General features: G+C 45.0%; 1 long non-coding RNA gene and 1 pseudogene across 2 annotated transcripts in view; one reads left to right on the forward strand and one right to left on the reverse strand.

Moving 5' to 3' along the window:
- LOC114008921 (uncharacterized) overlaps positions 1 to 25,476 on the forward strand; it is a 145,586-nt gene that overhangs the window by 101,531 nt on the left and 18,579 nt on the right. For both annotated transcript variants that reach the window (XR_003550406.1, XR_003550405.1), the window contains exon 2: positions 24,781 to 24,896. This is a non-coding gene — a long non-coding RNA (uncharacterized LOC114008921). The remainder of the gene's footprint in view (positions 1 to 24,780; positions 24,897 to 25,476) is intronic.
- Positions 16,007 to 16,225, reverse strand: LOC114008932 (uncharacterized; annotated as a pseudogene).

Here is a 25,476-nt window from a genome sequence, read left to right on the forward strand (position 1 = left end):
ACAAAGCCCCAAATCAAAAACACAGTCCAAAGAGTAAAATCCAATTCTAAATGGAACTCGAAAACTTGAGAAGTAATTTAAGGGAACCACATTAAATACTAGAATGTTTAATGGGGCCCATGTGTCTCGAGCAGAGAAAGAGAGTGCGAGAAATGGAACAGAGGAAATCAGGGAGACAATATGTCTGTGCGACTTGTTCTAATTAGGGGCACAGCGCTGCCGAGGATCATTCATTATAATCTGGTTAACTCTTCAGCCTGGCCGAGCCACCTCTGCTGAGTGGTGTAAAACAAAGGGCCCCACCGTAAACAGATGAGCGTCTCTCCGTTGGAGGTTAACGCCAGTCACTCGGGAGGGCCCAGGGCTGTACATCACTCTCCTGCCAGATCTTCTTTATGACTCCAGCACTGGGCTCCAGCTAGCAGATGTCTGCAAATTTCGGGGAGGAAGAAGGAGGGGGTCCAGGGAAGGGAGGAGGCCCCCGGCGCTCATTGTCTCCAACTTGTCTGTCGCTTAATTCAGTATCTCTGTCTGCCGCTGGAGCAGGATGGGAAGAGTTCAAAGGCAGAAATCAAAACAATCCATAGATCAGAGCTTGGGAGTGATCTCATGGCACCCAGAAATCACCGGCACTCCTTTGGCTCCTCTTTGAAATGTGGACACCCGTGGTGATTTAGTGGGGCGAGCTGGCGCACACGCCAGCAGCACGTGGAAGGCTTGCTGGGGGGGGGGTATTTTTAAAAAAGGAAAGGTAGTCAGAGGCTTGAAGGGATGTAGGTGTTGTGGGATCAGGTTCAGGCTGGTCACAGGCCAGAGGTGATGCATTTGGTTCAGACTTAAGGCAATGTGTGGATGACAAGAAAGACTGGAAACGCACACACAGCTCTGGATGCTGCAGCTCCATCTGTTTGGCATGGATGCCTCTCCGAGGCCTCCTCCCCAGCTTTCCAGCTGGGAGGGGTGCCATTTGTTTGCTTTAGACCGTTGCCTTGTACTCCACCCCTCAGCCAACCAGCAGGTTCTCAGTGGCATGGACAGGGATGGTATTAACCTATAGGACATCTTTAAGAACAAGGAACCCCTCCGTAGATAAGGGCAGAGCTTGGCCAGGCTAATGGTGTCTTCCTCAGGCCAGCTTGAGTAAGGCACATGGCTTGTCTAGGACAGCACAGGTTGGAGTTCTGCCTGACTCTCCCACCAGGTGTGTTTGCATAAAACCCAGCTATACTTCCTTGGGCATCAGTCCCGGGCATGTACAGACCACCGGTCCAGGGCCTCATCTCAGTCACACCTGTGGGCTTAGCCGCAGGTTAATTATACAACCAAGTATTCCTGGGTGTTAGGCCCTACGCTGGCCATTGACTGGGCTGGGCCCATTCCAGTCTGGTGAGGAGGAGCTACTTTTCTTGGCTTTGTCTTTACCCCCAGGTGGTCCTCTTACTATTGGATGTTACTGGCCAGGGTGAGGACCCAGGGAAGGAAAGGAGGAGTTGGAATGTTCTATCCCATGACTAGTGAAAAACAGAAGCAATATGAATAAATGCTTCACTCATGTTTCCACCTCGCTGGTTGGACTGGATGCCCCCCTGCTCCATGTTGTACACTTGTCTGTTCATGTGTTTGACAGCCCTACTAGACTGTAACTGTACAAGGGCAGGGGCTGCATAGGTCCTGTTTTTTTTTTTTTTTTTTTTTTTTTTTTTTTTTTTAGGAGAGAGTTTTGCTATAGGGCATGTGCACTCACCAGAGCAACAAGAGAGAGACAGAAAGTGAGAAATCACCCCCTGAGGGGATGGCCACACTGCAATCCCTTCTTCTCTATTCTCTTGGGATTTGGGGCATACACACATATACACACACACACACACACACACACACACACACATGCCAGACATAAATTTTAAGCCACCACGTCCAGGACTTGAACTGTGGTTGACTATGTGGGACTCCAGTGATGTAATCATTCCACCATCTGCTGGTACCTGTCCTGTTCACTCTAAAAAAATTAATTAATTGATTATATTTTAAAATTATTATTCATATATTAAATCACTATACATCATTTAGATTGTAAAGAGACTTCACCCGGAATGATATATACCTCAGTCTAGCCCAGTTGAGACCACCACACACAATCTCGTCAACAGAAAATAAACCATATCTGTGTCCCGCAAGTGTCTTACTTCACCTAATTTTCTTTGCTATGCTCTTCCCCTACCCCACTCTCTTTCCACTTGTCTCTAGTGTCCATTACAATTTTTTTTTTTGAGAGGTTTTTGATATAGGGTGCGTGTGCTTGCCAGACAGAGAGAGACAGAGAGACAGAAAGCGAGAAATCACCCCCCAGGGGGGATGTCCACATGCAATCCCTTCTCCTCCATTCTCCTCTCGGGATCTTGGGCACGCACGCACACGCTCTTGGCGTGAGTTTCAAGCCACTGGGTCCGGGACGCGAACCGCGGTCAACTACGTGGGAGTCCAGCGACATAGCCATTATGCTAACTGCTGGTCCCTCCATTACAATTTTTAATACTTTCATGTTTTCCAGTCTTTCAGTCTCTACCATAGAGTGCAGACATTCGGCACATGCTAAATGGAGACATGCAATGTCTCTCTTTCATAGCCTGATTTGCTTCACTCCGCAGTAAATCTTCCATATTCGTCCAATTTCTATCAAATTCCAGGGCCTTGTTGTTTTTCATGGTTCACTTTTATATCCTCTTACCATCTTTCCTGGTGCCAGATTAAATCAATCCTTACCTCTTCACACATGACGGAAAACACATTCTGTCTTGGTTCTGATTTCACTGAGTAATTGTAATCTAAGTCATTGATCACCTATTGAGCTTCTCTATGCTTGCAATGTGCTAGGGATATAAAAGTGTTTAAAATTGGTACCTGACCCTAAAGAATTCACACTCAAGGGCAAAATGGGGGAAGGGCATTCTGGGAGAAAGACAAGTGCACTAAATTGTCATGTGGTAAGCCCAAGAAGAAGTGTGCGCTAGTTTCAGGGAGGTCCCAAACAAGGTAACGATCTGGTTTGAGACAGCCCTAGATGCAGCCCTGGCAGAACTATGGATCTGTCTTACACAATGTCCCAGCATGGTAAGGCAGCCTGCTTGGAGAATTGTGCTGGACGCCGTGCATGCAGCGCTAGACACTGTGCATGTAGCAACTAGACTTATGCTGAAAACCCAAATGCTGTGATAGGGGAAGACTGGCCTGCTTTCTGAAAACTCTCAGAGGTTCTTCTCTAATAACCAAATGCAAAAATCCATCTTGCTTCTGAAAGGCAGCACCAAGACGTAAAGCACAGGGCACCAGACCAGTTAGAAAAGCCTGATTCATGGATGTTTGAGCAGGAACAGAGTAAGTGTTTTCTTCCTACTCCAGTTGAGATTGTCAACATAAACACATGAACTGGGGCCAGTTGGTGGCCTGGTGGTTAAGATGGTTGGATCCCACATGGCTGATTGAGGGTTCAAGTCTCACACCTGGTGGCTTGCAAAACTTGCTGGGCAGGTATGAATGGGTATCCAAAATCCTGAAATGAAGGGGAAATGCAGGAGAAAGGATTGTGGTATGGTCATCTCCCATGGGGGATGTTTTCTGATTTCTCACTCTCATCTCTCTCTGCTGAATGCATGCAACTTCTAGCAAATTAAAAAAAAAATGACCTCATCTGTTTCATCATTCACATCTCTGAGGTTTGAAGTTGATTTTGTTTTGGTCTTCTGGTGAGTGAATGAACACAAGAATAAAGAAGTGAACAAGTGGTACATAGAAACTGGACACATAACTGCAGAGTCGGAGAGGAGAAGACTGGGACTGGAGAGTTAGATGCTCTGACTCAGCCTCTAACTCCCTGACTTGGATGAAGTTACCCTGTGCCTCTGAACCTCAGTTTTTTCTCTTCTGAAAAATGGAGAGGTTTCAAGAGATCAGGGTGAGTTAGAGATGTGTGCATGGAAGAAATACATACTAATTTGTGTTTTGATCAAAAACCTCTGGCCACAGTGAGCCAGGGCAGTGTATTGTGTGTGTGTGGGGGGGGGTCCCACAACCTAAACTCTCTTCCCCAGCAGATACACACACTCACACTCTCAGAACCTTTACTGGCTGATGTTGGGCTGCAAGTCATCAGAAGCAGCCCTCACCCGGTGTGACTTGACTTCTCTTACCTTAGAGGGTAGGGATTCATCCATATAGTCTTCTTGCATTTATTTAGCACCTGCTGTATGAGGGGCATGGCACTAAAAATAAAGGAGAGGAAGGTTTGGTCTCTAGTCTATGTCAATCCATAGACCAGGGAATGAGCCAGTTATGTCAACCGATAAGCAAGAACTTTCACATGCTTGCATTTTCTTTGCTGCCCCTAACTGTAAGTGTCTCAAGGATAAATAGGGCTTATGAGTGTGAGCACATTGGCTTAAGGGCAGGGGATCTGGATTCTTATTCCAGCATCATCTCTTGTTGCTGAATGAAGATGGACAACACAAAACTCTTTGCTCTAAGCCTCAGTTCATTCAGTTCTAAATTGAAGCTAAACACAGCATCTCCTTGAAGAATGGATATGAAATGAAATAGTTCATAAAAGATACCTAGCATTGGGACCAGCCATTAGCATAATGGCTATGTCTCTGGACTCCCATGTAGTCGACCATGGTTCGAGTCCCAGACTCAGTGACTTAAAACTCACGCTGGGCATGTGTGCGTGCGTGTGTGCCCAAGATCCTGAAAGGAGAATGGAGGAGAAGGGATTGCGGCATGACCATCCCCCCTGGGGAGTGATTTCTTGCTTTCTGTCTCTCTCTGTCTTTCTGGTGAGTGCACGGGCCCTATAGCAAAAACTTTTCAAAAAAAAAAGAAAAGAAAGAAAGAAAGATACCTAGCATGGAGGAAATGCCCAACAAGGGAGAGTAAATATTATTTTCTGTTTCCTTGATGACTGTTTTGCAGCACTTTTAAAGGTTCTCTGCAACTAAATGGTAAAGGGATGATTTCCTGATGATTTCAGATGTAAGGTTAGTTTGGAAGGGCACCAAGATTCCCGCCATTTTTGTAGTATTTGGAAAAAATATCACACAATCTACCTTCATAATTGTATTGGGATTTATTCTGCAAACACAGCACACCTCCTTGGTGCCAGACTCTGTGCTAAATGATGGAAATAAAAAAGAAAAAATGTCAAAATGTGTGATTTCTCACCCTTAAGAAGCTCAGCATTTAGAAGGGGAAGCACATGAGGAACGAGATTTAATGCTTACGATGACATGTTTGCAGCACAGCCCTGCAGGAGTTGCTGGAATGGAGATCTATGTAGTAATGGTGGGGACACCAGGGAGGGAGCACCTTACTAAGGTGGTCAGAGGGGGTTTTCCAGTGCAGAGGCTGCTGAACTTTATCTGCAATACTTCTGAGTTGGGTGGTTTTATGTCCTGATTTGGAAGCTCCTACTTCTCACGTGGGTCTCCAATGGTGCCTGCCAGGAGGCAGTGGCCAGTAGTTAAGATCCAGGAAAGCTGAATTCTACTTTGAGCTCTGACAGTGACTTGCTGTGTGGCTTTGAGCAAATTACTTTTCCTTCTCTGGGCCTGAAGTAGCTCGTTGGCCTCGTGGGCAGGAGCCTCTCTGAATTCATTTATTCTATATCCAAGGCATCTAAGCGCCCACTATAACGGATAGCTGGAACTCCATCCCATGGGGAAATGTGAGGAAACAGTGTAAAACACGTGCTCCAGAATCATCCTGCCTGAGGAGCAGGTGCGTTGGACTTTATACACCAACTTTGTCAGTCCTTGGTTGAGATGGGATAAAATTATTTTTCATACACACAGGAAGAAATGCCGTTACAAGTTTGGGGGATATTGGTGGGGGGCACTTCCAGCTTCAGCTACAATTAGAAACTGTGATGCAAGCAATGAAGGAAAGGAACATGATGATGAAAGGGGGAAAATCTATACATAGTAAAATACTATACTCAGGTAAGAAAGTCTTACTGTCGCCAGCAATAAATACTCCTGAACTTGACTCTCTTGGCAAACTTCTGGGTGTTAATAGCCCATTTGTCTAGACTGGTGATTCTTTTTTTTTTAAAAGAGATTTTTGCTATAGGGTCTGTGTATGTTTGCTTCTCCTTCATTCTCCTCTCAGGATTTTTGGCATGCATGCACACACAACCAGCGTGAGTTTGAAGCAATCAGATCTGAGACTAGAACTGCAATTAACTATGTAGGAGTCCATCAATGTAACCATTACACTATCTGCTGGTCCCTAGTCTGGTTATTCTTAACCAAGGGTGATTTTGTCCTCCAGAGAACATTTGGCAATTTCTGGAGACATTTTTGACTGTCACAATTGTCAGATAGTGTGTGTGTGTGTGTGTGTGCATGTGTGTGTGTACGTGTGTGTCTGTGCATGTGCTACTGGCATCATGACAGTAGAGTCCAGAGATGTTGCTAAACATTCCTCAGTACACAGAACAGCTCCCCACAACAAATAATATCTGCTTTAAATGTCAGTAGTGGCCAAGGTTGAGAAATCCTGATCTAGCCCTCTGGTCTTCCAGTTGTAACTTACAGTGGTCAACAAGGAAGAGACAGGAGATATAGTAATAATAAAGAAGTAATAAAGGGAATAGAGACAGAGGGGGGAGAAAGAGAAGAGAGAAGAGAGAACAGAAGAGAAAAGAGAAGAAAAAGGGAGTGAAAGGGAAGAAGGAGGGAAAGGACTGTCTATCTTTGGGCAGTGGAGGAAGGGTATGAATGGAGGAAGAGTTTCAATGTATGAATGGAGAAGGGACTGCCACATTTCCTTTGCCAGCTGGGATGTGCAATTCTTGAATGTACTTGCGATTTCCATTGACTCACAGGAAAAAGAAAAGGTGCAAGTATCGGTTCACTCACTGAGCCAAAGATCTATAAAACTGTGTGATGTTTCCCTCTTTCAAAGCCTGCAAGAAAAGGAGAGCTGTGCTCATGTTTCTCCTGGATGAGACAGATTACTTTGGGTCTAGAGAGAAAAACCTTAAGCTATTAAATATAGAGGCATATCCCCAAAGAGGTCCCCTGAACTTCCTGGCAACAATTTGGGGGAATAGAAAGTACAAGTCCCGGGACCAGCAGTTGGCATAATGGCTATGTCTCTGGACTCTTATGTAGCCATCCGTGGTTTGAGTCCTGGACCCGGTGGCTTAAACTCATGCTGGGCGTGTGTGCGTACGTGCCCAAGATCCCGAGAGGAGAATGGAGGAGAAGGGATTGTGGCGTGGCCATTCCCCCTGAGGGGTGATTTCTCATTTTCTGTCTCTCTGTTTCTCTCTGTCTTTCTGGTGAGCGCATGCATAGCAAAAACAAACAAGCAAACGAACAAAATAAACCTCTCTCAAAAAAAAAAAAAAAAAGAAAGAAAAAAGAAAGAAAGAAAGTACAGGTCCGGGGACCATTTTCTGGAATGAAATCTTTGTGTTACCACTTAGTTGCTGTGTTACCTTGAGCAAGTTACTTACTTTCTCTAAACCTCAGGTTTACTCACCTGTGAAATGGTGAGAATCATGAGGTTCCTACTGAGTGTAAAAGGAGATAATTCACATCAAGTGGTCGGACATCTCCGATACATGTTAGCTGCTAGCATCCTGGCAGAGTTGAGGTTTGACATAAGTTCTTCACGAAAGAAGTTGTCATTATACCTAGTTTTCAGATGGGTACACTGAGGCCCTGGGATTGTCAAGGAACATGACATAGCACCTAAAAGTGAAATGGTCTCTCCTAATGCTATCTTCTGCAAATGTCTGACCCTTAAGGGACTTTGGAAAGGGCCTGGGAGATGAGTAGATTACAGGGGAGTGAGGGTGTGAGTCTAGGTTAAAGAAGGCACTCTGACTTTCATTCGGCTCTCTCTCTCTCTAGTACGCTCTTCATTGAAATCCAGTCATTATGTTGTGAGGAAGCACTGGCTTCATCACTTTAAAAGTCTGAGAAGTGAGAGCTTGAAGCATGGATTATCCCTGGAAGTGGGTTAGGGAGACGGTTAGAGCAAAGATCTTACTACAAACTCATGAAGTGTCTGAGGTCTTGTTTACTTCCTTACACATTAGAGACCAGCAGGTGGCGTGAAGGTTAAGGCATTGGTTCCCACATAGCTGGCTGAGCGCTTCGAGTCCTGGGCCCGGCTGCTTGAAACATCACAGTGGTTACATGTGTGCCTAAAATCCTGAGAGGAGAATGGATGAGAAGAGATTGTGGTATGGCCATCCCCCACGGGGAGTGACTTCTCACTTTCTCTCTCTCTGGTGAGTACACACGCCCTATAGCAAAAACTAAATAAATAAACAAAACAGTTAATGTAGGTTTTCTCACCTGACTTCATAATACATCTCTTTCAATCTTAAAACAAACAAACAAACAAACAAACAAAAGCCTAAGTAACATTTTTGTGACGTCAAACTGACTTTCTAAGATGTGCCTTATTTATTCTGTAGCTTTTGTCACCTGCATATTGTCATGAACTTGTGGCCACATGCACCACAGTTTGAGAAGCAGAACGTCCTGTGCACATCCTGTTTCCTGTTTCACCTGCCCTCATCACCTCCCTCCTTCTTTTCTGTAGATCACTCTTCGTTTTCTCTCATGACTATCCTTCACTGATTATACACCTGGGACATTGTTGTGTTGATAATGTCAGGGCTATAGAGAGAAGTAACGGCTATGGTTTGAATGTGGCCCCCAAAAGCATGTATGGGAAACTCAAACTCCAGTGCAACAGTGTTAGGAGATAGAGTTGACTGAGAGGTGATCAGGCCTCGAGGACTCTGCTCTCATAAATGGATGAATGACACTATCAAGGGATTGGGTTCATTGTCATGGGAGAGGGCTCCTTATAGACAGATGAGCTTGACCCCCTCTGGCTCTCTCTCACCCTCTCTTCGCTCTTGCACACCTCTGCCCTTTGAAAACCAGTGCTCCTTTCTTCTGGAGGATGAAGTGCTCAAGGCACCGTTTTGGAGGAGAAGATCAGGCTCTTACTAGATGCTAAAACCTGCTGGTACCTTGATCTTGGCTTCCTCAGGTTCTAGAATAAATGAAAAAATAAATGTATGTTCTTTATAAAAGGTATTTTGTCACAGCAGCACAAATGGCCCAAAGTCGTCACTGACCCTTGTTAGGAGTGACATCCCTCCAGTCTCATTTATTCAAGCACCCTCTGTGTACCAGGTTTAATGCTGTGCCTTGTGACATGGACAAGTCGTAGATGGTCCCACCCTCCCCAAGCTCTCAGTGGTGGGGGTAGGGGAGAGGACAGACAGGTAATAATCAATCATTATAGGAACTGGAGCTGGGAGCTTTGAGAGGGAAACATGGGGGTAGGGGGGTGAAAAGAACATAAAGCAGAGATAACTAATGTTTTCTAAGAGTCAAGGAAGGTTTTCCCTGGGAAAGGACTTCTCAGTTGACAGCTGAAGGCTGAGAAGAAAGGGGAAGAAACTTCTGGGTAAAGGGGATGCTATGAACAAAGCTGTAATAAGGGAGAACATGAGCTGTTGTAGGAACCTAAAGCAGGGTAGCCCATCTTAATATGAAAGGGAAAGTGGCAAGAGATGAAGCTGGAGACAAGGCAGAACCAGACCACAGAGCCTGCATATGTTAAGGAGTTTGGGCTTTATCCTGAGGCAATGAGAATTCCCTGAAGAAAACATGTGAGCAATGTACAAACTTGTGCATGTGAACATGTACATATATGGTGTGTATGTATGTGTGTGTGTCCTACAAACAGAGATAACAGGATATGAACTCTCCCAGTGGCTGCCACTTGAATTCCGTGATATAAGCTGGAACCTCCTGACCAGTGGCAGGGACATAACAAAAAAATAAAGAGGTTGATATTTCATCACCGTTGCAAGATGTGATTAAGGCAACACAGACCTAATGAGTCAGAGAACAAACGCAGATGAATCAGAAGGGATGTGCGGAAAACAACATGGCTTGGGGGAAGAGGGTTAATGTTCTTTGGATGGCTTCTGCAGTGAAGTCGATGACTTATTGAGTATTTGATCATTAAGTGGCCTTTGGGGACTCCACAGAATTGCCCAGTTCCCTGACCAGTCTCTGAAACCACAGCAGAGTGAGGAAATGTGGACTAATGACGCCAAGCCCCAAACCGATAAATTCAGGCCAGAGGTTTCCCTTCTAAGTTGGGGCGCTTACCCATCACCAAAAGTTAAGTGGAGGAAAGTGGCCGGCGACAGAGTGCAGGGAGCAGTGGATGGGATGGGAGCAAGGGCCTCACATCTGCACAGGCCAGGGGGTCATTCGGACTGCGAGGCTGAAACATGTGAAAGGCTTACCAATCACCCATCCAACCCCACCCTACTTTCTAGTCTGCTCCCCTCACAGAGGTATCCACGGGTGGACCCTCTGGGGATGCTAGTGGCATAAGAGGGATACATAGCCTTTCTACAGTCTAAGAGGAGCTTCTAGCCATGCTAGTAGGAGGAACTGGCTTAGCTATTAATCTATTATCCCCACTCTTCTCTTGCCAAAAGCAGGGTTATGATGGATTGGGCTGGGGGTAAATTTGAAGAAGGAAGTAGGGGAAAATCTACATCATAAGATTGTGCCAAGGGAGCCTTCTAAGGGGAAATTTGAATAATGCTGAAGGGCAGAAACGAAAGGTTCATTCGTTCAAAAAACCTGTCTAATATTGTGGCAAATGGTTTTCTCTCAAAATACCACCGCAGTGATCTTTTCAGGCTTCCATATTCTTCTGGAAACGTGTCACTGCCCATCTACTTTCAGCTTTAATGACTGACGAGTAAGTAGAATCCAGTGGAAGTGATGCAGTATGGCTTTCCCTGGCTCTCTCTTGGCACATTCTGTCTCAGAATCCAGTCACCATGTTGTGAGGAAGCCCAGGCCATGTGCCGAGGCCATATGTGGACGTTGAGGTCAATGGCTTCACTGAGATCTTAGCTGACATCCAACATCAGCTGCCAGCCCTGGGAGGAAGCCTTCCCACATTTTAGTGCTTAGCCTCAGAGCTACCTCAGTGGGCAAAGAGGAGTAGAGGGGAACTACCCCTATCGAGCCCTGACCAAAGATGGGCATGTGAGCAAAACAAATACTATGGTTGTTTGAAGACACTCAGTTTTGGGGGTGATTTATTATGTGGCCACATCAAGTGCAAAAAGCATCTGCTACAAAATACCTGAGAATGACAGCTAACGTTTGACAAAGTGCTTCGGAGTTTATCGAAGACTGTCACATGATCATCTCAGCCAGACTTCTGAAGACTCCTGTGAGGCTGGTACTGTGATGCTGGTTTCACAGAAGGGACGCTGAGGCTGGGGAGATGAAGTGAACGGTTCAGGGGCATACAGCTTAGTACCTAGCAAAGGAGGGAGGTTGAGCCCAGGTTTCTTTTCACAAAGCTGACTTCTAGTTTATCTGATCAAGGCCTCCTATTAGCGCCTGTGAGGGCTGCTTAGGTGTAAGCAGATCAGAACCCTGTATGAAAGCCTCTTCCAGGGATTGGAGGTGACTCATGCTCAGAAATGACCACACTACACAAAGTGATATGTGCCCCAAGAGGGACATTCATTCATTCTTTCATTCAAAAAATAGTTACTGAACTCCGACCATGAGCTAGGTACAAATCCTTGCTCTTCTGCATTTTCATTCTAGTGATGGATGGATAGATTGCTGCTACAGGCTGAATCATGTCCCTTCCCAAGTTCATGTGGTGAAGTTCTGATCCCCAGGGCCTTAGAATGTGACTGACTGTATTTTGAGATAGGGCCTCTGGAAAACAGCCTCTGTTGTTGAGGCAGTGGGTGCTTGAACTATTCTTTCTTACTTTCTTTCTTTTTTTTTTTTAAGAGATTTTTGCTATTGAGCACATGTGCTTACTGGAGAGACAAGAGAGAGAAAGCAAGAAATCATCCCTTAGGGGAGATGGCCACGCCGCAATCCTTTCTCTATTCTCTTCTTGGTATTTTGGGCATGCACGCACACGCCCGGCATGTTTTAAGCCACCAGGTCCAGGACTTGAACTGTGGTTGACTACCTGGGAGTCCAGCAAGAACTCTTCTTAAGGATACAAAATAAGTAAAAACAAATTAAATTAATATGTGATGGTTCCTTGTGTGTACCTTGATTATGTGGCGCAAGACAGAGGTATGTATAGATCAGAACTGGGAGGGACTGCTGGGTCTCCCAGCTTTTGAAAATCCTTGTTGCCTGCCCCTCCTCTGTAACAGAGGACATTGAACTTTAATTCTAGGGGTTTAATTTGACCCTCTCTGGTCAAATTAAATAAATAAATAAAATATTACTTTTTGCATTTCCTATAAATTAGAATTTAGAGCTAAAGGTATGATTAGATTCAGATTAAACATTTTTGTTAAATGTAACATATAACATTGGGCTTGATCACTTAGGCAAGGTGATGATAGCCAGACCACTTCGTTGTAAAGGAATGCTTCCCTTGGCCATAGCGAGGGACCTATGGGTGTACTTCTCAAAGCACGCAAAGATCTACTTCCCCACGCAAAGATCTACTTCCCCACGCAAAGAGCTACTTCCCCACTGACCTTTCATCTAGGATTTTAGTAACTGTTGGGAGATTCATGTGGGCATCAGTTATTTCATCAGCAGCTGCGAAATGGTAACTTTGGAATTCGATCATTCCTTTTGCATTAACAGCTGGCATTCTCTGTAATAAAGAACTCTGGAGGGCAGCAGGTGGTGTAGTGGTTAAGTCACTGGACTACCACTTGTCCCACTGTGGTTTGAGGCCCAGACCCAGCAGTTTGAAAATCATACCAAGAATGTGTCTGTACATGCCCAAAATTCCAGGAGGAAAATAGAGGAGAAGGGATGGTGGTGTGGGTGGGGTGGCCCTGCTCCCTCTCACTGTTTCTCTTTATAAAGTTTAAAAAAAAAATTCAAAAAAAAAAAAAAAAAGAGGAAGAAAAAGAAAAAAATTCTAGGGCTTTCTCATTGGAGTAGGAGTTCCTGGAGCAAAGGTCGGTGTCTTTCTTGCCTGGGAAGCCCCACAGTCCACGTACCTGAGAGGGGTCGAACATTCTCCCAACCACTCGTGCTGCCTTGTCTTGAAACAGCTCCCCTCCCGCCAAAGGCTGAGCCCCAGGATCTCCTTACAGCCTGGTTCTCAGAGCTACCCAGCCAGGAAAAGCCTTTCCTGGACTTCTCTCTCCCCACTGTCTGATGGCAGGGCCATGGCAGTGCTGGGAGCAGAAAGCCAGGTGGTACAAATGCTCCAGGTGTGTGCATGTGTGTGCATGTGCATGTGCACATGTGTGTGCATGTGTATTACAGCATTTGCTTAAATTCTCTTTGCCTCAGTCTGATTCCCTTTTCAGCAGTCTCTGTCCTCTCCACACCCACCCAGGTTAGGTGTCTGTGTGTGGGAAGTGGGGGATGGTGAGAGGGAGTGGGCTCTGTTTTTGCCTCCTCGGCATGCTTAGGACACTGGGTTTGGGAGTCACCTCCACATCTTCCAGACCTCGGGGTTTATTCAAACAAACCTCGGTCTTGCCAAGGTGTAGACAAAGGACGAAAGAAATAACCCAGAGTTGGGAGGGCTCAGTTCTCTTCAGACACCACTCCTTACCATGTCCCCGTTTCTCATTGTTTCCGTATTCTCTCCTGAGTGGAGATTTGTGGCCAGCATCGAGAACGGTGACTTTCATCTTCTACACTTCGGGCGGCCTTACCTCGTTTCCTGCAATGGGCAAGTTTCTCTCTGTGGGATATCAGGCTGTGATGTTGGGGCTCTCTGGATCTCCAGTGCCCCTCACTTAATTCAGTTTGTCTCCCTTGCTTTGATCTGTATGGGCTGGAGCTGGAGAGAAGCAGCGCCTGTCGGTCAGAAGAAGCCAGTCTGTCTTGGCCCTGTGCTGGCTACCCTACATCTCACGTGTGCGATTTCTTCCAATTCTCCCGACAACTTATGGGATAAGATTTTTACAGAGGAGACTAGAGAAAGTTAAACATGCCCAAGACCATATGGGGCATGAAGTGGAGAGGCCTAGATTGACTCCAACTCCAGTTCCATGTTCTTAACCCAGTCCCTCCACAGCCTGCCTGGGCATTGGACATGGCGCGCAGGTGCTCACAGCTGGGTCTGTTTGGTGTGTGGGGGTGTGGGAGGGACACAGAAGACAGAGAGTGCCCTGTCTTTAACTGGAAGAGACAGGGCATCTCGCCTACATCTCTCTGCAAAGTCATGGGAGTGTCTGCAGTGGTCTGAATGTAGGTCACTCTAGATTCCTATATGGAAATCCTAAGGCCCACGGTGACAGTATTGGGAGATAGTATCTTTGGGAGTGGATCAGACATGGAGCTGGAGCCTTCAAGAATGAGATTAGTACCCTTCTAAAAGAAGCCTCAGAGGGATCAGTAGGTGGTATAGTAAAGTAGTTGGATTTCCATATGGCCAACTGTGGTTCAAGTCCTGGACCTGGAGGCTTGAAAATAGCACTGGGCGTGTGTGTGTGTGTGTGTGTGTGTGTGTGTGTGTGTGTGTGTGCCCAAAGTCCTGAGAGGAGAATGGAGGAGAAGGGATTGCAATATGGCCATTCTCCCTGGGATGTGATTTCTCACTTTCTCTCTGTCTCTTCGGCAAGGGCACATGCCCTACAGCAAAAAATCTCTCTTAAAAAAAGGAAAAGAAAAGAAACAAGAGACCTTGCCTCCTTCCCCCATGTGAGGTACGGTATTCTCACCAAGAGATGAGTTCAAATCTTCTGGTGCCTCAATCTTGGACTCCTGAGGCTCCAAGATTGTGAGAAACGCATTTCTGGGGTTTGTAAATCATTCAGTCAATGGTATTTCATCGTAGCTGCCTGAGTTGACCAAGATGGTGTCTCTGGCTTCCCTCATGGTATTCCCACTGGGTATGGCAGGGGCCTTGCATGCTCAGTATGGATGACCTAGTATCCAAGTGTGCATAGGAGAGAAGAAACACTCACCTCTACCCACTCTACCCCAGAACTTGGGACTGCCTTTACATCCCTCTGCCTGCACTTACTGTTAAGCCCCCTCACTGCCCCTCTCTCCCATGGGTGCTGCCCATCCCTACTCCCGCCCCCAATCACTGCTGATGGTTGTGTTTCCAGGGCAAAGGGACACAGCTGGATGTGAAGCCAGGACAGGTGTGGGAGGCGAGAAACCTCACAAGCTTGTCTCCCTTCTTTTCTTTGGAAGCTGGTATGCTTTTTATTAGAGCCAAGCTGTATGGTAAGTCATGCCGTGTGTGGTTTCTCGAGTGCCAGAGTGACCGAGAGCCTTCCTCTGTGCTGAGCTGTTTCCTGTTCCTACCTGTTTTTGGCCAGGGTTCCAAAAGGAAGAAAGTTGATGCCCAAAGCTGACCTGGAGTGAAACAGCTGCTGGGGTGACCACCTTGGTCTCCTTCTCCCGTGGGGACCTCTCAGCAGCTCTGACGTGGCTGGTTTTTGTTGAAATGGGCAAGGGGAGAAGGGACTGAAGAAATGAGAGGAAGAAAGGTCACCCACACACACACTCCCACCCCTCCTTCTCTTCCCCCTGCCTCTCCATGAGGTACGGCCCTGGTAACAGCTACTCTGCACTTCTGTGGGGAGCTCGGAGGGTGGGCCTGGGTCTCTGCTGGGTGGAGGAGGCAGCTGAGGTGGAGTGGCTTGGCCCAGGCCACTCTGAAGATGAGGACCCAGGCATCCTGGTGCCTTCTGGGCTCCAAATGAGGAAGAGCAGGGGGTATGGAGGAGTGGGGAAGCCTCTTGCTTTCTACTTGGGGTCTGGGCTAGTCTGTCAGGCTCCACGGAGTGGCCTGGAGCTTGGTACTCTGGGGACATGACAGAGAAGTGAGGGATCTTCTGCCCTCCAGGAGCAGCAGTCTCCTAGGCTCATGGAGTCTGTGCAGAAGGAACAGCCATGATCATTTAAGTCATGGGATCAGAGAGAGACAATAATCTAGGTCATTCTGAGTTCTGCACCCAGGCTGGGTCAGCCCTGAAGCAAAATCTGAAATTAGGCCAAGGACTTGCTTGATTTCACACCTGCGGGAACACCTGCTCTCAGTACTTTTTCTGTGCTGGTGACACCATTTGGGAGAGTCATAGAACTAAGTGGCACCTTGGTATTGGTTCCCAAGGCAAGTTTTCAATTAGCAATAATCGTGCCTTGGATAAACCTCATTGGCTACGATACTGCCACTGCGCAAAGCTGGTTCCTGAGGCAAGTGACCAGCCTTTCCCATACCTTAGTCTTCCCAGGTGTAGAACAAGGACGCACATACAGTTCTCCCTCAGGGTGCTCTGTGTTAGCCTCACACCTGCCATTCACAGGGTTCCCAGGCTGCTGCTGTTCATTGGGACCCTCTGAGGACAAATGAACGCCTGACAGACTCAGACTCAATGCTGTGCACAGAACTCAGGCACTGGCCCTGCCTCTGTCCCTTTCCTCCCCTTGAACTCCCACACTTCTCACTCTGCAGAGCCTTATCCTCCCAGGCAGGTGGAATGCACAGCCCATGGGGTTGACCTTGCACAGGGAGGGAGTGCTTTAATAGGACACTCTGAACTGGCCACAGAGACATGAATGAGCAGCCACTAATCATGGAGATGGGGAGAGGGCTTCCTGCACCCCTGGATTCTATCCTAGATCCACAGCAACATCTACAGACACACCAGTGGGTCTCAGCTGGGGGGCAATTCAAGCCCTCCTCCCCCAGGGGACTTTTCACAATGTTTGAAGACATTTTTGGTTGTCCAAAATGGAAGCATGCTGGGACTAGCAGATGGCATAATGGCTATGTTGCTGGACTCCCATGTAGTCAACCGCGGTTCGAGGCCTTGACCCCGGGGCTTAAACTCACACTGGGTGCATGTGCGTGGGTGCCCAAGATCCCGAGAGGAGAATGGAGAAGGGATTGCGGTGTGGCCATCCTCCCTTGGGTGGGGGGTGATTTCTCGCTTTCTGTCTCTCTGTCTCTGTCTTTCTGGCAAACTCACATGCCCTATAGCAAAAACCTCTCCAAAAAAAAGGAGGCATGCTACAGCATTTAGTGAGAAGAAGCCAGGGTGCTGCTAGACCCCACAATACACAGGACGGCGTCCCCTGCCACTGGGGCCAAAACATGGACAGCGTGGAAGGTGAGCAATCCTGAGACAATGAGAGGGAGCTGCTAGACACAGGAACTCTAGAGAAGCCAAGGCTGGCTTGTGATGGGGCAGGAGGAAACAGGACTAAGAACAGAGAATAGTTGTCTCCATGAAGGAAAGGGCAGGGGTTGGCCAGGAGATTGCGGATGGGAAGATACTGGAGCTGAATCTTGGCTGTTCCAGGCTCTCAGGCTGAAGAAATGGTGGGAGAGAAATGAGGGTTCTAGAACCAGCCTGGGTGCTGTTCTTGTAAATGGCAGTGACTGGCCTTAGCATACCAGGCCACCAACAGGACCCTGAGCTGCTGTGGTGTGGCTGTGTGGGCAGGGGTGACAGATTTTATATGAGGCAGTGCCTTGGCATCAGGCCTGTGGACACAGCCAGAGTTAATTGATCATTGTTTGGTGTGGGTGTGACTGCGTGTATGTGCTTTTTGTTGCTTTTTAAAATCCACTAGAGGGCATATCAACGCTAAGATCTGGCAGGTTGGACAAATGACATGTTGTGTGAACTTAGGCTCTTGCCCTGGATGGTGAGGGGAGTGAGAAGGGAGCGGGTGACAGAAAATGAGGTTATTGATTCCTGCCCTACCACTCAGCCCTCCCCACCCCTGCCAAGTGATGACAACGAGGTGATTTGTGAACCCAGGGAGACAGCCAGCCCTGATTCTTGCAGCAAGGCAGGCAACGCTTGGGAAGTTAAGCTGGAAGAAGGACAGGGACCGCAGGGCAGATTCCAGAGATGGGATCTGACAATGGTGTGACATTCTGGGAAGGGAATTCCCCTGCCTGTCCCCTCCCCAGCCTCCGCAGGAGCTATATTGCCATGGGGGCCTGGCTTGGGGTGGCCAGGCAAACTTCGCCCCCTAGATTGAGTGGAGAGAACGGTATAACCCCTAAGCCTCTGTCCTCTGACGGTTCCAAGGGCAGGAGCTAAGAGTGCCTCTGAAAACCTCATTCTGCACAGTCTGACCCCCTCAGCCTCTGCTGTGTATGTCCCAGCTGGAGAGCCTGACCTGAAAGGCCCAGAGAGTGGGGTGTCCCAGCTGGGGCGGGCCAGGGTGAAGGTGGATGGGTTGTATTGGTTTGCTGTCTCCTTTGATACCATCAAGGATAAGGGAGTGTCATCAGGGTAGGGTGAGAAGAGTGCAAGGGTCACTGGGGTAGGGCAAAGAGAGTGCAAGAGGCAGGGGGTTTCTAACTTCAGGAGAGGCAATCACAGGTGTTCTGGGACTTGGGCAAGAGAAACAAACACCTCTCTGAAGGCAGAAGGTCTGGGGTGAGTTTAGGAACAGAACTTGCTATTTTTCTTTCTTTCTTTCTTTTTTTTTTTTTTTTAGTGGTTTTTGCTACAGGGTGTGTGTGCTCTCCAGAAAGACAGAGAGAGAGAGAGAGGGAGAGACAGAAAGCGAGAAATCACCCCCCCAGGGTGGATGGCCATGCCGCAATCCCTTCTCCTCCATTCTCCTCTCGGGATCTTGGGCACGCACGCACACGTGCCTGGCATGAGATTAAGGCCACCGAGTCTGGGACTCAAACCGCAGTCAACTACATGGGAATTCGGTGACATAGCCATTACACTAACTGCCGGTCCCTGATCACTGTTTTCTATCCTTTATTTCCTTTATTCCACAGCAACTCACAAATGATGACAGCATCAGAGAAGATCAGCAATTTCCCCAAGATCACACAGGTAGAGATTTTAAGGCAGGTGTGTGTGTGTTTGTGTGTCTAAAAGTCTCCCACATCTGCTTAAAATGACAACATGACAGTGGACTATTGCTATGGGCTAACCCTACTGAAGGTTGAAGCAAATGGAAAAATCACTTGAAATTTTGATATTTTGTTCACCATTAATTTTTTTGCATAAATTTTAATTTTAAGAAAGATTTCATTTGGTCCTATATGTCTTGATTACTGAATATTTTGACTCACTGAGCTGAGTGCCTCCCTTGCCTTGTCCTGGTCCCACTGTACCACTGATGTTTCATGACACTATTTCTGGGTGGTCTGACCTGGGCATTGGAACTCTCAAAGATGCAGTGCACAAGAGCTAGAGGTCACTGTCCACTAAAGAGACAAAAATCCACACCCACCTCCCATACCGAAAGAGGTCTGCGGGCTAATGTGCACCCTAGTGAAACCTATTGGTAGGCAGAGGAGGCTCACCCTTCTTTGCAGTCAGACAGTTGCATGAGGTGACCTCATGAAAGGTGAATATTACATGTTTATTAACATAAAATGCTTCAATCTATGTCCTATACCCATTGTCAGAAAAAGTAAGAACTTCCATACTGTTGGTACAAATGTAAACCAGGACAGCTTTTTTGGTGAACAATTTGGCAGTGTCTCCTAAAACTAAACATATGTTTACCCTTTGACCCAGATAGTCCCTTTCCAGTTATCCATCCTAGAGCTGCACTGGCTGTGTGCACAAAGAGGTATTTAAGCACATTCATTACAGCTTCAAAATACTCCATGTGTCCACTAATAGGAAGATGATTATATAAATTATGGTACTTTCATACTATAGAGAACTGTATAGCAACGAAAAGTTATGAAGTTGGCCAAATATGCACTGAAGGATACCAAAAATCAAACATGAATAGTCAAAACAGAAAAAATTTGAAAAGTTAAAGAAAAATGCTAGAACAATGCCTATTGTTCATCCCATTGCATTTCAAAACCAAAAGTATACCAAAAGCCCCAAACAAAACTACACACACTTACATATATTATATATTATATATATGTATATATATATATACACACACACACACACATATACATGCATATGTAAGTATATATATCTGTATAACAAAACTATATATAGTATATATAGTTATATATAACAAAACTATATATACACGTATATATGTATATATAGGTTATATGTATATATGTAAAATGGGTTATAAATAGGTTATATATAGTATATATATATGTTATATGTATATATGTACACACACATATATATATTTCATTGGGAAAGTCATGATGTATTTTTCTATGCAAAAATGCATCATGACTTTCCTGGTGACTCAGTATTTATGTTAATGCATAGAGAAGTATAAAAGCGTGGGAAAAGATGGGTCACTGTGGGGTTCTCTACTCTGGATACGTAGAGTACAATCAGTGGGAAGGGATTTTGGGATGTGTACTCACCAGAAAGACAGCAAGGGGGGAGAGAGAAAGTACCCCCCAATGGGGCATGGTCATTTCACAGCCCCTTTTCCTCTGTTTTTCCACCCTGTCAGGTTTTGGACACACATGCACTTATGTTTGATATAAACATACCAAACCACCAGGGTTGGGATTAAAATTGTTGTTAGCCATGTAGGATCTGCCTCTCTTAACCACTAGACCATGGAACCAGCCCAAGAAATACTTTTAAAGAAAAAAAAAAATTAATGTTCTTAGACTTTCTTTCTGGATGTGATAGGGCATGTGGGATGGAGTGCACTCCTATTGCATAAACACTTAGGCAGTCTGTAGCTGACTTGCCTACTGGGAGGCTCTGAGGGAAGCCACCTATTCTCTTCCCCTGTTTCCAGGAGCAGTAAGTCTGTTCTCTCAGGAGGAAGAAGACTGGTCACTTCTGAGGTCTGTTGACTGCAAATACCTCCGATAAAACTGCCTCGCCCAGGTTGGGTCTATTCTAAAGGCCCTGATCTCTCTGCTACTTTATGTTGCTGCCTAGATCAATCATCATCATCCTTTATGTGGTTACTTCAGAATTTTAGAGAAGAATAGCAGGATAGGATTGCTCAGTTGTAGTAGTAAATAAAGCCCCAAAACTTAGTGTCTTAATTCTACCAAGATTCATCTCCCTCACTCCTTCCTGCTACAACTCAATGTGAACTGAGTACATCTCTAGAGCATCTCTCTTCCAGGTAGTGACTCAGGGTCCTGGCTGATCCTATCTTGTGGCTATACCACGTGACTTACAGGATCATTGTAACTTGGAGAGAGAAAGCTGGAGGGCCACAGGGGCTGATATCACCAGGTTAGGAAACAACTTACGTCATTTCCTCCCATATCCCAGGGGCCAGAACTAGTCATATGGCTCCAATAGAGTTGCAAAACAGTAGAGGAAAGGTGGGAGTGCACACGACTGTTTGGCAGGAATTTAGTATCTCTGACACAATAGGAGAAAAGGAAAAATATGAATTGGATATAAACAAACGCTAATTCTGTAAAAGGAATCAACATGGGAGACTGTTCAGTAGCTTAGGGTTCCTTGATAGTAGGAACCCTTTTGCTAATTTTCACCCTCATCCTAGCCTTTAATCTTGTTGATTAAAACAATGTACCTTTGAAGCATCTTTATTTACTATTAGCCAAATTGAGCTACTACTCTTACTTAAAGCATTTTTTTAAACTTCTACTTGGAAATTTTCTTCTTAGCCAAGAAGATCAGTTGTTTCTTTTTTTTTTCTTCTTCTTCTTTTTTTGGTTATTGATCTTTCCTTTTTTTTTTTTTTTTTTTGTCTTTTTTTTCTCCAAGTTTGTTCTCTGGACTTCTTTTTTTTTTGGTTATTGTTTTTTCCTTTTTTTTTTTTTTTTTTTGTCTCTTGTATCTCCAAGTTAGGTCTTTGAGAAGATGTAAAAGCAAAGTAAACTGTGAGCAAAGTCACAAATAAATACTCTGAATGAAAACAGGACATCACTACCAATATTGCAGAGATTTGAAAGTTAATAAGAAAACACTCTTACACCTATATCTTAATACATTTATTTAAACTCTCACCTGTTTTGTTTTCATTCAAAGAGCAATTATCCCAGCTTAAGCAAGAATAATTTTCTCCGTCAGACTTGACCTATGACTATTCTTTTAAGAATATATTAATTATGTCATTAAAATATCTTTGAGTTTCAAAGGGTTATGATGCAGACTCTGAAGATAGTCCCTACAGAAGAATGGTGTCTTGACTGCCACGTCATTCGAACAAAGGCTCCTAAGGGTCTAAGTTCAAAAGGTGTCTCTGCTCTTGTAGGCTAAATGTCCTGAGGTTTGCTTAAAAAATTACTAGTCCTCACTACTCTTTAATTATGTCTTAATCAACCTTGGATTTAACCTAACTGACTCCCTACCCTCATTACATGGATTTTTAGAAGCTGGAAAGATTTGAAGAGGGACTTAAGATCCAAAAAGAAGTGATTCTTAAAAAAAATAGTTTAGAAGAGCCACTGTTCCAAAGGCGGGAAGACTTGCAGTAACATCTGAGCCTTGATGAGTATATATGCCATTTTCCTTTGGAAATGTCTTTCTTATGGAGACAGACCATCAACTTCCCTGGCCTTCCCTCATAGCTTCATGGTTATGGAAGTCCCCAGCTGCTGCCCTGTCTTCATCCTGTCCTCATATGTCTTTACTTCGTTGATCTTCCTCAAACTTCTCTCTGATCATGTCACTTTTGAAGGAATAACACTTGACTTTCAAAACATGCTAAAATGACCCCATACATACTATCTTGCCTACCCTATTTTCTTCTGCTCCTCAGCACACAGTCACATCTCCAGGCATGTCGGTCTCCTCCATATCCCATAAACATGCCATCCTTGTCCTGTTGTCTCTGTGTAGTTCTTCGTGTTACTCTGCAAGCCTGGAATGCTCTTCTAGGCCCACATCATAAGAATGCTTGACTTCACACAATGAATGAGTGGCCGGCTTGTCGTTTAAAATGCCTGTACATGTGTATGAAGCAGCTCCCATTTGTATAGGGCTGGACGTTTAGCTTCCGAAGTTTGTCTTGATTTATGACTTATTGATTGGCTGTGAGCCCAATTCTTAGTTTTTTATTTTTTATTTTTCAGCTTCTTAGTTGCTGCCAATCTATAAACCAACACTTAAATCCGTCAAGGAAGATCCTTTAGTAAAAGCATCATCTTTGATAGAAAGTGAGGAAGTCACCCCTGCACTTAAAAAATTTGTAGTTAAAAGCTTGGATGATTGCCAACTGGGTTTTCTTAAAATGGGGCCTCCTTGGATGTGTCAAGCAACTTCTTTCCAATTTGGAATTCCAGGGTAATAAATAATAAAACTATATTTAGGGTTTTATGTCACCACAATCTCAAGAGATTTTTCTCTTCTCACTTAACCTCTGTTGTGCAGGTCTGAGTTTCAGTCAATTCATATATATTATATCTGGTAGATATCAGGGAGTTGGCCAGGTGAGTTTACTAGACTTATTTATTTATTGGTTTTGTTTTGTCTTGATGGGAAAACTTTCTGTGATAAAACATTTTGGGGCTGTTGGTTATTGGTACAGAGGTTCTTTTTGTCCTTATAAAACTTCGTACTAAATGCTGGAAAGGAGAGGATGCCCTCGCTTGATATGTGAATGGTTTTAGGAACCAGTTTGAGGAGTGCTAGTGATACTCAAACATTTGTCCTGGTTACTCTAGAATATGTTCCAGAATCCTCTGTAAGAAGATTTGTAAGAAAAGGGAAGAAAATAAGAGTGGTTCACTCTTCATTATATCAGTGTCAAGATAGGCATGTCTTGTGATCCAGCATAAAATGGGTGGTTTGTGTCTAAAGCAGAAGTGATAGCATGTGACTTTCAAGGCTTGGTTCTTTGGAAGATCTACTCTTGAGATCCAGGCACCATGATGTGAGGAAGCCCAAATGGCCCCATGGAAAGGTCATGTGTAGGTGTTCCTCTTGATATTCACTGTTGAGGTCTCAGCCTAGAGCCTGCAGCACCTGCTAGATCTGCTTTCAGATAATTCCAGCTCCCAACCCTCAAGTCATCTCCAGTATGAGTCTTCCCAGCAAAGACTCTAGACATGTAGAGCAGAGTCATCTATTCCACATGCCTTTTCAAAATTTCTGACTTAGAGAATCTGTGGATATAATTCAATGATTGTTTTTATTTTAAATTTAGTGCACTGCTATGCTTGGGGAGATTTGTTAAGCAGCAATAATAACTTGAAGAGCTACTTCTCCAAGGTGCATAGAAAGGATAGTGGGGATTAGTGAATGCGTTCTCTAGGGACTGAGATTGGCAGATCTGGATTCTGCGAGCACCTCAAGTTATACAAAGTCTGTTCTTATGATCTGGAAACCTAGACATCAAATGGAAATAGAGGAAAATTAGGGCAGTTTGTAAGATTCCCACAACCCCACCTCTTGACCTAGAGAGAAACTTGGATTCAGGCTGCAGCTTCAGTAATGTCCTTCCTGAGAGACGACTAGGGTAGAATTGTTTCCTTCCTGCCTTCCTGGCCCTAGTGTACACAAGGCTGAAGACCTCAGAAACACTAGTTATATCTGTTACGTTGCGGGAACACTCAAAGAGTCTTGCAGGGATTATTCCTCATTGTTAGGCGAACCAGGTGGTAGAACCTTGCTAAATAGCACAAATGTTGGTTGAAACTGTGATTCTCTCTGGAAAATTCTAAGTAGCTAATACAATGAGAGAAAAGAAATGACCTCAGTTTATAACTGTAGTACTGATTGGGCATGTCTTTATCTATGCTCTTTTATGTTATGTTCCTATCCATGGAGAACCAGGGTTATACAGAATCAATTATGATGGATTTGGAGGACCGTAAAAGCCAATGTCCTTTGTCTCCATTAATCTCCTCTCAATTTCTCTCCTCAACCACTCCCAGATGCATTAATGAAGCTAAACAAGTGTTGTGAAGTTAAATAAGATGACACTTCTCTTCGAAGGTTGGTAAAAAGCTTATCAGCATTTAAGAGTCAGCACAGGCACTAATTCTCTCAGGTAAGCTTTCCTGAGTCCTTCTCCAATCCTCCTTCCTCCTGTCTGCTGCATGTTGATGTAGCTGTGGACTAAGTCCACCTAGTGGACTAAGAGCTCCTTGGGTTGCTGTTTTCAGTCTGTGTATCTTGAGCGTACACTTAGTTCTCAGCAAGGCCTACTCAGGAGATGCTTGTTGGTAAAAATTGGAAAAACAAAACAAAACAAAAAACAAAAAAACTCTTGTCACTATGTTATTGGCTTTCAGAAATGCCTTCCCTATGTGTCTTTTGTTTTTAATCACAGTGAACATACAACTTTGTGTCTTGCCTTTTCCTCTTTTGTTTTTGTTACTGTGGTTTCAGATTTCCCCTGTCGTAATATAATTTCAAACCTTAGCAATAACAATAATAACTACTGCATCGATTACAGGTATGGTGCCAGAAACTCTGTACATGGTTTCTTAACTAGTCTTTCCAATTTGCAAGGTGGATGTCAATAGCTCCATTTTACAGATTGAGAAATGAAGGTTTAGAAAGCAGTCTGCCAACAATTACTAGCTGATAGAGACTAGATTGATCCCTCTGATTTCAATATTCACATT

Source organism: Tupaia chinensis, unplaced genomic scaffold (assembly GCF_000334495.1).
Source record: "Tupaia chinensis unplaced genomic scaffold, TupChi_1.0 Scaffold000416_1, whole genome shotgun sequence".
Lineage (NCBI taxonomy): Eukaryota > Metazoa > Chordata > Mammalia > Scandentia > Tupaiidae > Tupaia > Tupaia belangeri.